Here is a 14,136-nt window from a genome sequence, read left to right on the forward strand (position 1 = left end):
AGGGACTAAGTAACCAGTGTGTTTAATGAGTGGCACAGATGATTCTAGCACAGGCGGACTGCTGGCCAATTTGGGATCTTTGGAGGTAAAATGACCAAGAGAAAGGCCAAGGAAACCTCTAAATGAGTTTCAAATGGTTCTGTGTAAAGGCTACTCAAAGGGATCTGTTGGGTACAGAAAGAAGATAGAATTTTGAGTTGTATTCATTTTAATCTCAACTTGTTGCCATTTTATGTATGTTTAAATGTATATTAATATAGTAGTCCATGTAAGTGATTTGTAAATAAATTCTATAGTTTAGTAGGTGATGGATTTAAGGTGTGAACTTCAGTCTTGCTACTTTGAAAGCCCTTATTTTTTTTTGCTGCAGAGCCATTTTGGTTAGCATTTTAAAAGTTTAATTGCTTTGTTCTTAAATATTTTAATATTGGTCTAGATGTTTCTGTAAAGCTCTGCTTCAGATTTTTTTTCTTGAATGTTCAGTTTCTGGAACTAACATATTGATAGTATCATGAGAAAGCTGCAGAAAAGGAGGTTTATATCATTGGAAGCAGTGGCTCTGACTGCATTCCAGCAGATCTGGGGGTAATAGATACCAAAAATAGAATGAATGGTAGTTATTGATTAATAAGCAGTCACGGAATTTGAAATAGAAAGACTTCACATTTGTAACCGTGATGAACTAAAATCTGCTTGGGAAAAGAAACATAACTATAAAAGGGGAGTGTTAAACACATGCTCTATTTTTAATATAGCTATACTTATTAGAATTACTATTGACACTATTACTTTTTGAGATGGTTAGTCTTATAAGTGTTCCAATTAAGGAAATTATCCATTGTTTCAATTTGGTTGTGGTTACAGCTGTAAAATTTCTGGAAAATAATTCAGCAGGCATTATGAATTCTAACTTGCTTTGTTTAGGAATTAATACATCTTACACAAAGTAAACTTTGTATAGATACTATAATTAGAAGTTTTAGTTTTTTTAACCAACAAAGCTAGAAAGTATTGAACAAAGTTTTTGACATCTTTTTTCCTCATTTATAAAATGGAAACAATTTAAAAATGGAAAAAATCAAAACAAAAAGAATGGAAGAATTACTATTACAGTAAAAATAATGGGTATTAGTAATGTGCATATATAAAAAGTGTCCATCTAGAAAATGACTTGAAGCAAGTAAGTCCAGTTCTGTATAAACCATACTAGAGCTTAAAAAGGTGGAAACTGTTCCAATTTATATTGAAAAGACCAGCAAAGATAACACGGTACGTACGCGCGCGCAGACACACACAAACACAAACGCACGAGGAAGAAAGCTACAAATCAGTCTTGCTTGCGAAATTAATAGTAAGTAGAAAGTGCTAAATAGAATCTTAATAAATTCCAGTGGCATTTTAAAAGGATAATATATCAAGGCAGAGGTTTATTGTGAAGTTACATAATCACATCAGAATATCAAAGGCAAAAAGCTATATACACATTTCAGTAAATGATTTGAAAATTCATGCCATTTACTAAGTTAATTTTTAGAAATTGAGTAATAGAATACTTCCCTAACACAATTAATGTCAGAAAGTAGTAGCCAACATCATACTTAATGATGAATTATGCACAGTAAAGAGAAGGGCACGAATTGAACATCTTTAAAATATTTATTTAGTCTTCCAACCCATGGATCTGGTATATTTCCATTTTTTAAAAATCTCCAATTACTAAAAAGTTTAGCTTTTTTTCATGATAGTCCTACGTATTTCTTATAGAGGTTATTCTTAAATATTTGATAGTTTTTATTTTGAATAAGTCATTTTCTTTTTAAGGGAGAAATATTACTTTAAGATTTGTTTTCCCTCTGAGAAGCAAAATGGCGGATTTAAAACTGTTCCAGATACTGAAACTTAGGAGTCAGCATTTTAACTACCCCAGCTGATTTTGGAGGGGGGCCCTGCAGACTGTTTTGTGGGTGAGGAGCCACTTGGGGGAGCCACTTGGGGTGGCTCTAGGCTGTGGATCCCCCACAGAACCCTCCCAAGCCGGCACACTGGCTCTAGCTGGGAACCAGCCTGCTGGGAGGGGACCACTCTGAAGGCTGGCCTGAGGGATAGCTTGATCCAGAGGGCTTGTCCAGCAGGCCAGCCTGGTAGGCCTGAGGAGTGGGCTGGAGTGGGCCCCATCCCAGTGAGGGTGCGCAGAAAGAGGCAGCAACAGGGCAGACATCCAAATCTCTTTTACTGGGGGAAAGGGTGGCACCGAGGCAGCCCACTCACTGCACAGCTTGTCCATTGGCGCTGCTTCCTGAGTCCTGTGGCTTCATCACACCTGGCAGCTGGGGCGGGCTGGAGAAGGGCTCAGTGCTCAGGACCTCAAGGGCATCAGCTGCCCGGAAGACTGGCCCCACGGCCACTGGGGACTGCAGCCGTGCTGTCTGGCTGGTGAAGCCACACTTCACCCAATGTCTTGCTGTTGTCCAATAGCTGGTCATCCAGTGGCTGCTTGAGGATGCCCTGGACACTGCACTTCAGCTGGAACACGATGCTTGACTCCCTAGTGTCAGTGAAGACTGCGGTCTTGTGGCACCGATCATGAGAAGCACATCCTGGGGATGGCCGGCCATGTGAGCTTGGAGCCCAGGGCTCCCCCCCCAGGTGGCCCAGCGTCCCCAGCTGATGTCTGCTGCAGGTGGTTCCCATCTTTACTGTCACTGCTTTAGGTGGTGCATGTTCTTTCTGAGGAGCGCCTTAGCTCACAGAGCCATATTCCCAGGCCACGTTCTCTTAACCCTCAGAATCATCTCTAGGGAGTTGATTTTAATGATCTAGGCTTAGTTTCCCTCAGTGGTCAGACTAGCAGCATTTATGTGGCTTTGCTTCTCTTCTACTGTCACATCATTGTTGATGATGTGGTCATTCATTACCTGGCTCAGTGTGAATTTCCTAAGGCCCCACGCTTTAATTTACTCTTGGAATTAAAAAAACTAGTAACAATGTCTCTTAAGAAATTGATACATTTCATTTCACCAGATTTTGAGAATTAGCTAGTCTGTTACGTTTTTCTTTTGTCTTACTGCTCTTGATAAGCTCAAAAATTATTAATTAAATACTTAAACCACTATCTCTATGTATTAGTCCCCATGGTTAATTGATTTCTCCCCTTTTTTCTGGTCTTGGTTTTATATTTTTATTTTTTACTCATTATATTTTTATTTATAATTAAAACAGCCTTCCTGTAGCATTTTATAAGTCATCACAGAGGCCCATTTTGGTAGGTTTTCTGTACGTTCATTGTAAGTCACTACTAGTAAGTCTTCTTGAAAACTCTCACATTGGAAAGTAGAATAATTCCCATGGATGTGGTTTTGAGAACCTACGGCCTTCCAGAATGAGTGAGCTGAAGTGTTGCCTTACTGGAAGAGACTTTCAGCACTGTCAGTCTGAATACTAGAAAAGCTTTTGTCAGTACCAACTGTCAGTTTATGCTAAACTACTCTCTTTTTGACAATTTACCTGGTTTTAGTTCCTTAAGTCTGTTAACAATAACCTATTAATACTGTTATAAGTGCATATTTTTCTGATTATATCAGCTGTAGGCTTAATAAAAATGTTCCTTAAATAAATAGGAATAGATTATTATTATTTGTCCTGGGTCAGTAGATTTTTATTTGATTTTACTTTTACCATTCTCTTCCTCTTTTAGGTACATTGACTGTTAAGGAAAGTTTCCTGACCTTACATTCAGGACCTGAGGTTAGTTTTGGTTTGTCCCATGTTTCCTATGTTAATATTCAAAATGTTTAGGAAATGATACACACCTGTTAAATACGATTTAGATTAAATTTTATATATAGTTTTAATTTTTAGTGTATGAAAGTCACTGTGCCTAATTTTAAAAAGATGGCTGAGAATTATTTTGATTTAAAACAGACTTTGTTGGGCCCTGCGCCTGCCTCCTGCCCTCTTTCTTGCCACTGCACTGGGGGCCTGAAACCAGGGTCTGTGCATCCTGGGGAAGAGGGTGGAGATGCCAGGCTGGGGGCCCTGGATGCTGCTCTGCTTCAGGCTCCTGCTCGCTGGGGGCAGCGTCATGTGGAGCGTTGGGGACCCCATTCTCTGAACGCAGGAACTGGCGCTCATTCATGGTGATCTTCGCTGTCTCGTGCCATGTGCAGAATGGCACCTATCTTCAGCGAGTGCTGCAGAATTGCCCCTGGCCTCTGAGCTGCCCTGGGCATAGCTACAGAACTGTGATGAGACCCACACACAAGGTGACATAAAAGACAGTGATGGCCTGCGAGTGGAGGTGCTGCCCCAGGCACTTGGGGGTGAGCTGCGGGGAAGTTGCAAGCTCCTCTGGCCCAGTGGAGCCCAGGTGGCTGGGCAGCACTGTGCGGCAAATGGCAATTTGGCCCATAGCCTTCTCAGATTGTCTCAACTGCAGCAAAGAGATGAGTGGATGGAGCGGCTGAAGCTGTTGGAGGCCAAGGTGGCAGTGCTGACTGCCACCAAGCGGGCAATGCCCCTGACCCCAGTTGCTCCCAAGGACCCCACCCTGATCTGGGGCTCCCCAGCTGCCCAGGGCAGCCCTGGAGATGGACGCTTCCAGAGAAAATGTGAAAGCCTCACTGTTCCTGGAGATGATTGAGTTGGTGCCTAGGGACTTCCTGGGCCCACTGGCCCAAAGGGAGAACCTGGCAGCTGGGGCCAATGGGGATGAGGGGCCTGCCAGGTCTGCAAGGCCCCCAAAGGAGCCCTGGCCAGGCCAGAGCTGTGGGTGCCCCTAGAGGGGACCTCCAGGGCCACTTAGGCCCCTGGACCCCCAACCCCTGTTGGACCACGATCCGCCTGGATCTCCCAGCATGAGGACCCATTTCTGTCCAACACCTTCAATGAGACCAGCAGCCACTGGCTCATGGGTCCTCCTGGACCTCCTGGCCTCATGGGCATCCCTGGGAGTTTTACACACATGGGACCCCCAGGCCCCTCTGGACTCAAAGGAATCTTCAGCCACCCAGGAGAGAAAGGTAAGAGAGGACTGCGTGGGGTGCTGGCTCCTCAAGGCTCCATGGGGCAGTGGAGAGAACCCGGCCCCAAAGGAGACCCTGGTGAGAAGAGCCACTGGGGAGAGGCGTTGCACCAGCTATGTGAGGCTTTGAGGATTTTAGCTGAGAGGGTTTTAATCTTGGGAGCAGTGATTGGGCTCTACAAGCCAGAGGTGTCGGGGCCAGGCCCTGCTGGCACAGGCACCCCCAGCCTCCTGCAGGGCAAGAGGGGAGGACACACAGCCAACTACTGGATCGTGGCCCCTAGGAGCCAAAACAAGAGTGACTGAGTGGTGGTGGGCCCTCGGGGTTGGCTGGACCTGGCTTCCCTGCCCAGCCTGGGCTTGGCCAGCTGCCTCCAGGGTCCTACTATCCATATTTGTTAATATTCTCAGGGACCCTTCTGCCACCTAGGCCTTTGTGGTGGGCAGGTCTTGGTTCTGGCACCCTGTGCATGTCTGCCTCCCATGGGGCTGATTGGGGACTGGGGCCCTAGAGGGAGGCATGGCCCAAGGGAGATGTGAGCCCTGGCTCAGGGCCTAGGTCTCAGTTTCCTTCTGCAAAGGGGTGATGCAGGCCTGCGGGGTGGAGATGGCAGGTGTGGAGCTTCTGTCCTCTTATCCACTGCCTGGCCCTCCAGGCCCCAAGCAACTGAGTCAGAAATCACTCCAGCACAGGTAGGGGTGAGGAGGGAGGACAGTGTCAGTGCCCCCTTCTCCCCAGCCAGGCCTTGGGGCATGCCTGTACTTCCCCTCTCCTTGTTTCCCATGATCACTTCCCTGAGGTCAAGCAACCTGATCTGACTGGACCTCCAGGGCTCCTAGTCTCAGTCAGTCTCAGTTCTGACCCCTGAGCCCTCAGTCCCTCCCGTGGCCAGGTAGAGGGGTATATGGAGAGGGAGGGGCCCCCTGCTCCCAGAAAAACTTGAGACAGATGCCAGGAGGTAGATGTGTACCAGCCAGTAGAGGCCCCCGGCACAATTTCCCCCAGAAGAAAACATAAAATAGACTTTGTTTACAGGAGTTGCACAATTCATTCTATCTGAATGAATTACCATCATCCTACAATAAAGATCGCCCTTTGTTTTGTGATGAATGTGGTCAGCCAAGAGCATTGTCACCTTTGTGCAAATCAGTGCATTTTTATTACGTGCCTAACTTGGAGTTAGGTGCTACTGTGACCACACAAGAAATGTATGATGTAAATGAAACCTTATTGAATATACGGTCTATTAGAGAACATAAGACAGTTGCACTTCTGGGAAAGGACCATGCTTTATGATAGCACTTTTATGGCCGGTACTCTCTGACCCAATTCATGCCTATAGTTGAGGCTTCATAAGTATTTGCTGTCTTTAAATACATTCAGTATTTCAAATATTGTGTAGTCGTGTAAGAGAGTGTGGCACATGAGTAAGATGCAAACCCTGCCCTTAGAGGGTTAATGATTTGGCTCAGCAGGAAGTTAGCAGGCTTGTGATTAGAGTGGCAGGTGAACCACTGTGGGATTCTGAGAAGGGAGAGAACATCCCAGGGGGAGGCTAGAGGTGAAGGGTGTTTGGTAGATGCTGGGGTATAGACGGAATTTTAAAGGTTGATGCTGAGGAGCTGTGGGTTAGGGAGAGGAAACAGTTTAATAAAGAGGAAATTGGGATGGTGTGGAGCATGTTTAATTATGGTTCCGCTTGTCTGGGTTGTGGGTTCAGATTAATGAACACAGAGAACTCTGTAAACTGCGCTAAAATGCGTGGTTACAGAGAGTATCCCAGGAGCATCAGAATAAAGGGAGACGCTGGTGGGCCTGAGTCACCGGGAGTGTCTCACAGAGGCCTTGTTAAGTGACCTTGAACAGTGACCAGCGTCTGTAAGGGGAGAGGCAGCAGCCTCAACAGCGGCTTCAAAGTAAGTCTGAGAGACGTGCGTGGACCCCGGGCGGTGCATGTTAGCAGCTCAGCTCCCCGGGAGGGGGTGTGCAGCTCGAGCCGCAGAGCGCATTTAGCACGCATGGGAGCCTTGGTTCCGTCCCAGCACTTCCTGTAAAAAAGTGACTAAATACCCATTAATACCTCCCCCTCAAAAAGCAAGCAAACAACAACAAAGAGAAACTCACCTGGTTGAAACCAACAAAACAAAAAGGAGTGTGTTGATTCACATAACCAGATGTCTGCAAGTACAGTGTGGCTGGATCTAGATGTGTAAGTGGTCTTATCGGAAGTCTTTTTTTTTTTTTTTTTTTTGGTCCCTTTTCCCTTCCTGTCTCTTCATTTCTTCTGTGTTCCTCTGGGCATGTGGGCTCTCGCAGTGACAGGGAAGGTGCTGGTAGCCCCAGGTATACACTGCCCCTAAGGTTCACGATTTCCTAGGAACAGCTGCCAGGTCTGTATATCAGATGATGAGGAGATGAGTCAAGCACTGGGTCCTCTGGTCCTTCTCAAGCCCGTCAATGTGACCTGGGGTAACAGAGTAATCAGACTGCCCTGGCCTGAGTCGTGGGCCTCTGGAAGGGGGATCATAGGGAACAAATTCCAAATAGAAAAGAGTTTTGTAAACAGAAGATGGGGCAGGGGTTATAGGGGATTAGTGCAGGACTGACAAAAGGCAGATGCCCACCCCGAGGAGACGGAGATAAAACAGGGAGAGCTGGAAAGGGGCTTCCTGGAAAGAGCAGCAGGAGGCACTCTATGACAGGGGATGGTGGCCGTGCCCACTGCATAGTTATTGAGGATTCAATTAGTCAGTGAATACAAATCAGGACAGTGGCTGGCACTTAATAATCACTCAGCAAGTGTCATTATTATTATTATAAGGGCTCAAAGTTGGGGCTTACCCCAGAACCAGATGATTGAAGCATCCACATCAGCACAGCTCCCTCTAATTCCCCATAAAACAAAGTGCAGAACCTTAATCTCACAAGGACGGGACAGAAATAACGCCCTTGAATCTGCATCCCTTGGCACTGGATTGTTCTCCTGCCCCTTCTTATCCTCCTTTTCACCTTAAGCTTTTTAATTTTACATGAAAAATTGAACCATAGACTATCTGTTAGACCATGAAACAAGACTCAAAAATTCATAGTTTGAAATCGTGTAGTCAGGAACGGTGCTGTGCAGTAGCGGTCCCCATGGTGACAAAGGTGCTCCGCACGTGCTGTGTGATGGCTTCCGTGCTGCACGGTGTAGCTGGAGAGCGGGGCTCAGCCCGCGGCCTGCACGTACGTGGCTGCAGGGAAAGGGTGGTTTACACTTGGACAGGGGTGTGCGGCAGAGACCACACGTGGCCCCCACAGCCTGAAAATCTTAGTTTGACCTTTCACAGAAAGAGTTTGCCCGCCCCTTTTCTAGAGTGTTTTAAACTATAATGCAGTTCTACTAGAAGTCAGTGAGAAGATAACAAGAATTCAACCTCTTCACTTCTCACAGGTTCCTGGGGTTTTCTGCTACTTCTTAAGTCAGTTTTGGTAGTTTGTGTCTGCATTAGCTCTCTAGGACTGCCGTAATAGGGTACCACAACCTGGGTTGCTGAAACAACAGATGTTTACTGTTCTCGCAGTTCTGGAGGCTGGAAGTCCAAAGTCAAGTTGTTGGCAGGTTGGTTTCTTCCCAGGCCTGTGAGGGAGCATCTGTCCATGTGTTCTTCCTGGCTTCTGGTGGTTTGCCGGTGGTCTTTGGCGTTCCTTAGTCTGCAGACGCATCACTCTGACCTCTCTCATCTTCCCAAGGTGTGTGTGTGCGTGCAAATTTCCCCTTTCTGTAAGGACACCAGTGGTTTTGGATTAGGGGCCCACCTACTCCATTATGGCTTCAGCTGACATCTACAGCAACCCTGTTTCCAAATAATGTCATGTTCTGGGGTACTGGGGGTTGGGTCTTCAATATACGAGTTTGAGGGGGCATGCAGGTTAATCCATAATGGTGTCTTTCTAGGAATTTTTCCATTTCACCTAGGTCATCTAACTGGTTGGCATACAGTTGTTTATAGTATTGCCTCACGCCCCTTTCTATGTCTGTAAGGTTGGTAGTGCCCCTTCTTTCACTCTGGGTTTTAGTGGTTTGAGTTCTCTCTCTCTCTCTCTCTCTCTGTTTCTCTTTTTGTCTCTCTGTCTAGCTAAAGGTTTTGAAATTTGGTTGATTTCTTCAGAGAACCAATTTTTGGTATTGCTTTCTCTGTTGTTTTCCTGTTTTCTCTTTTGTTTATTTCTGCTCTAGTCTTTACTGTTGCTGGTTACACCAATAATACAAAAATCAGTTGCATTTCTGTATACCAGGCATCATTAGAAAATGAGTTTCTTAAAAAGAGAGACTATAGGCATTTTTAAAAATTAAGTACTTAAGTAAACAATCTTATGGTAACCAGGGGTAAGGGATAAACTCAAGATTTGCAAATATTAACTACTATATATGAAATAGGTAAAAACAAATTTATTTTGTATAGCACAGGAACTATAATAAGTGTCTTATAATAACCTATAATGGAAAAGAATATGAAAACAAATATATATATGTATATGTATGACTGAAACATGCTGTACACCAAAAATTGACACATTATAACTGACTACTTCAATTTTAAAAAATCAAGTACTTAAAAATAAGTGATATAAAATATATAAGATTTCTATGAAGAAAACTATAAAATGTTATACAGAGACCTTAAAGAAGACGAATAAATGGAAAAATTCACCATTATTCATGGATTGGAAGACTTGATTTTGTTAAAATGTCAGTTTTCCTTAAATTGATTTATAATCCCATATAATTCCAGTCAAAATCTCAAGCAGATTTGTTTGCTTGTTTGTTTTATTCTGGTGTGCAAATTGACAAGCTTATTCTAAAATGTATATGGAGATGCAGAGGGCCCAGAATAGCCAAGATGTTCTTAAAGGAGAATAAGGTAGAAAGATGCTCTCAAATATCAAGACTTCTTATTAACTTACTGTGTTGGCAGGGGCTCACTGCTAGCCCAGGGGAACGGGATGAAGGGCTCAGAGTAGTTCATGCATGTGTGAGTACTTGACTTATGGTAAAGGGGCTTTCCAGGAGATGATGGACATCCATATGGAGAAAAAATAAAATTGGACTCATACTTTGCACTATGTACAAAAGTCAACTTTAGGTGGATTATAGACCTAGAGTCATAAGGAAAAACAGTAAGCTTTGAGAAGATGACATATTTCATGTCCTCAAGGTCAGGAATGGGGAATGGCTTCCATTTTCTAGAAGTAAATTTTATTTTATTAGTTTATTTCTATTGAGGTATCCTTGACAGATAACAGTAAACTATTCAGGTGTACAACATAGTGATTCCATATTTGTATATATTACAAAATGATCACTGCTAGTTAGCACTCATCACCACACTTGGTTACAATTGTTTTTCTTGTGATGAGAACTTTAAAAATCTTCTCTCTTAGCAAATTTCTAATATGCTGTATAGTATTAACTGTAGTCAATAGGCTGTACAGGGAATGACTGCTTTAAAAAGACACAGATGCATTAAATACAAAGAAACAATGATACATTTGTATAAATTTAAAATTGAGAGTGTCTGTTTATCAAAAAATGCCACTAAGAAAATGGGAAGTTCAGCTGCACAGTAGGAGGTACTTCTAACACATGATGAATCCCAACAGCACACTTTTGAGCAAAAGAAGCCAAACTCAAAGAATATACCCTGTATGCTTTCATTTCTGTAAAATTCTGAAACAAGCAAAACTCACTGTGCTGTTTAGGAATGAATACTTACTTAGATAGTAAAACTCCAAAGAAAAGCAAGGATTTTTCTTGATTACCACAAAGGCCTTCTGGGCTTACATAGAAGTTTGCTTTATAATTTCATTAAATTACACATTTGTATTTTAAATACCTCTCTTTCTATTTTTCAATGAAATCAAGTAAAAACTGTTTTTAAATGAAATGTAATTTTTGCCTTGTTGATGGCTTATATTTATAAGAAGATATCCTTAGGTTTTCAAAAACATTTCTCCTGATTTTTGGAAGTCTTTGCAAATAGGTCACATTAGCTAGGCACAGATTAAGGATAGTTTCACAAACTCTTAAGACTTTTAGCTCTGTTTTAGTTTTAACAAAACAGAAGAAATTAATCTGCACCAAAATGGAAATCAGGTTGGTGTCTCCCTACCTTTCAGTGTCACCAAAGCTGTGAAATGAAATCCTGATTCTTTTGATGGTTTTATTGTTTCTTTTATTCTGCTTAAAGCAATCAGTGGTGTCTTCACACCTGCCTTACTGGTACTCCTCTTTCAATGACTTGTGATGAAGTTGGTTTTGGATCTTTCTAAATGACAGTTCATTCAAACAAGGTAGATGGTATATAAGGCAGGACATAACACAGTCATGCACAATCCAAATTATAAATGAAGTTTAAAATATTTATATAATAGAGAATTAAAAGGCCCACCTGGGAGTTAGGTAAAGAAGGGACAGTAGTAAGGCAGTACTTTCTGAGATTACAACCTCCCCTGTGCTGTCCTTTCTGCCAATCATATCTTTTTTTTCCTATTTTTTTTAAATTAACAGAGGTACTGGGGATTGAACCCAGGACCTCATGCATGGTTAGCACTCTCACTACCGCTGAGCTAAACCCTCCCCTCTGCCAGTCATTTCTAATTAGAGTTGGAGGTATGGGTTGTGGAAGGTGTAATAGTATTGGAAGGAATGGAAGGCACCAAGAGCTAAGAATCTCATCAAAGAGATGAAAAATAAATGGATGAATGAGGGTCTGGGTAAGATCCAACAAGGATTCGATGCTGGATACAGTACCAGAAAGAAATTGAAGTGGAGAAAGAAATTAAAATATAAATCATATTAGTAAGCCTTAAAATTAAAAAAAAAAAAGTTTTAAAAAGCCTGCTGTGGAACACATTCATATAACTTGGGTCTAGAATGAGGGGCGTTGGGGGCAGGTGGGGCACCAGATACACACGGAAGGACTTGATGGACAATGCGTTATTTCTGCAGGTGTAATTGTGCTTATGAACATAGCTTGAAATTTTGAAGAATCAACATTGCGAAAGGGACTAGAGAGGCTAATTTTAAAGGTGCATGGTCAATTAGTTGAGTGAAAATGATGAAGGGAAACTCACTGTCTTGTTAAAAGAAGCAGAAATAATGGTATGAGGAAAGAAAAAAGGGCGTATGTTGTAATTATGTGATATGTAAATGGGGTGTAGATAGTGACTGTGATCAAAATAATGAGTGTTACTGCTGCCTCGCTGGTCATGGACATTCACCTCAGGCTTGTTAAATAAAGGATTGTGCCTTACTCAAATAGAAGTGAAATGTTGTTTGTATTAATTATTTACTTGGTTTTACATTTGAGTAATTATCCCTTAAGATATGTTTCTTTAAGTCTTGAATTATTTCATCAGGGGTTATTCATTCATGATGATACCTGGAAGTCAGCAGTTTATGGTTTTGGAGAGCAGAGTTATTTCAAAAAACTATGAGTCAAATCTGAAGCCTGTCCCCATTGTTGGCCCCAAATTGAAAAGAAAGTATGTTATCTCAAAATCTGTTCTTTGGTTTACCTAATCTAAGCATATTGTTGTTGATCAGGCTGTTAATAACATATGCTGCTGAGAAAAGCTAAGAGACTTCTTTTTTTCTTATATAACAGTCGTGTTTCTAGGCACCATTTCTTCCTAAGGGCATGTAGCTCTCCTTTTACAATGGAAACCACCTGGAGGCTGTATTGAGCATCAGTCCCACTTTGGCTGCATACACTGTGTTCATTTTTCTGTTGTGTCCAAATGGCCCAGGAGATTGCAAATGCCCCAAGGGCATGTGCCTCCCATCACATTGTCCTCCTCAGTGGGGAGCCAGCATCGTCCTCACACCCAGCTGGGGCCTGCACTGAGCAGGACCCAGGGCTGAGCTCCTTAGGGCAGAGGCTAGATCTGGTCTTCTCCCTGTCCCCAGTCCCCAGAGGGACTGGCACATGAGACCTGCCTCTAGGGGAGTCTGAGGGACAGCCCCTCCTCCTGCAACCCTGCAGCCCCAGCCTCAGAACACAGTCACCATGGTCGGGTCCTGAACCTTGTTCCGTGTGGATGAGGAGCAGCATATCTACATGGAGCAGGGCAGGAGGAGACTGTGCTCCATGCTCTGCCAGCTGGAACATGAGAACGAACCCTGGAGCCCTGGCGGCCTTCCCCTTCATGAAGGAGTGGGCAGCCCCAGCCCTGGCTGCATGGCGCCTTCATGAGCATTACATGAAAGCACTCCCATGCATGTGTGGGTAAGGACAAAGGGTCCCCGCTGGGCACATGCCACAGGAGCACAGCTTGGTGAGGGGACAGCCACTGTGGGGAGAAGAGGTCACCATCCTATGGACTGCTGAAGCCCCACTCTGGGTAGCCAGCTTGGTGCATGGAGCATGGGCTGGGTTTCGGCTCCCAGTCACCCTTTTAGTGCCGCAGCCGTGGCAAGAATTAATCCCCACAAAGGAAGAGATCTTACCCTGAGCCTGGCCCCTGGCCTCCCCTCTTCTCCCCGCTGTTGGATCCCAGCTCACCCCACCTCCCCAGCCCTGGCTACCCCCTCTAGGTATCAGTCCCTGGGGTTCTGAGCTGGAGGGTCCACCCTCCCATCCAGGCTCTGGAGGCTGTGAATAGGTGGCTGTGGGAGCTATACCCAAAAGTGAGGATGTCTTTGACATTGTCCTTGTGACCAACAACCACGCTCAGGTGGGCATCCGTCTCATCAACAGCATCAACCACTATGGGGAGCATGAGGGGTCTGACCAATGATGTGGCCCCCAGTGGACTCCCGGGGCTGGGGCCGCACCTCTGCAGGGTGCAGGTGCACCCACTGGAGCCTCAAGCCCAGCGGGGAGCTGGTGAACTGGCTCTTTCCTTAGGAGACTTTCATAGTGACTTCAGGATTGCTTTCAAAGGTAAATAAAATATAATTAATACCTTACCCTAAGCTTAAGTATTTCATCTATCATAATATATTTGGACTCTGGGAAAAATTAATTTTATGAATTTTCACTATCAAGATCAAAATTAAACATCAGTTAAATTTTATGCAATAAGACTGTGATGATCTTATGTAGACTAATCAATCGATCTCATAATAGTA

The 14,136-nt window shown here is 43.9% G+C and overlaps 2 pseudogenes; one reads left to right on the plus strand and one right to left on the minus strand.

Annotated features, from left to right (window-relative positions):
- Positions 1-1,984: 1,984 nt before the first annotated feature.
- LOC116668150 lies at positions 1,985-3,135 on the minus strand (annotated as a pseudogene).
- A 757-nt stretch (positions 3,136-3,892) lies between these two features.
- LOC116668149 lies at positions 3,893-6,211 on the plus strand (annotated as a pseudogene).
- Positions 6,212-14,136: the final 7,925 nt, after the last annotated feature.

This window comes from Camelus ferus, chromosome 13 (genome assembly GCF_009834535.1).
Source record: "Camelus ferus isolate YT-003-E chromosome 13, BCGSAC_Cfer_1.0, whole genome shotgun sequence".
In the NCBI taxonomy this organism is placed as follows: domain Eukaryota; kingdom Metazoa; phylum Chordata; class Mammalia; order Artiodactyla; family Camelidae; genus Camelus; species Camelus ferus.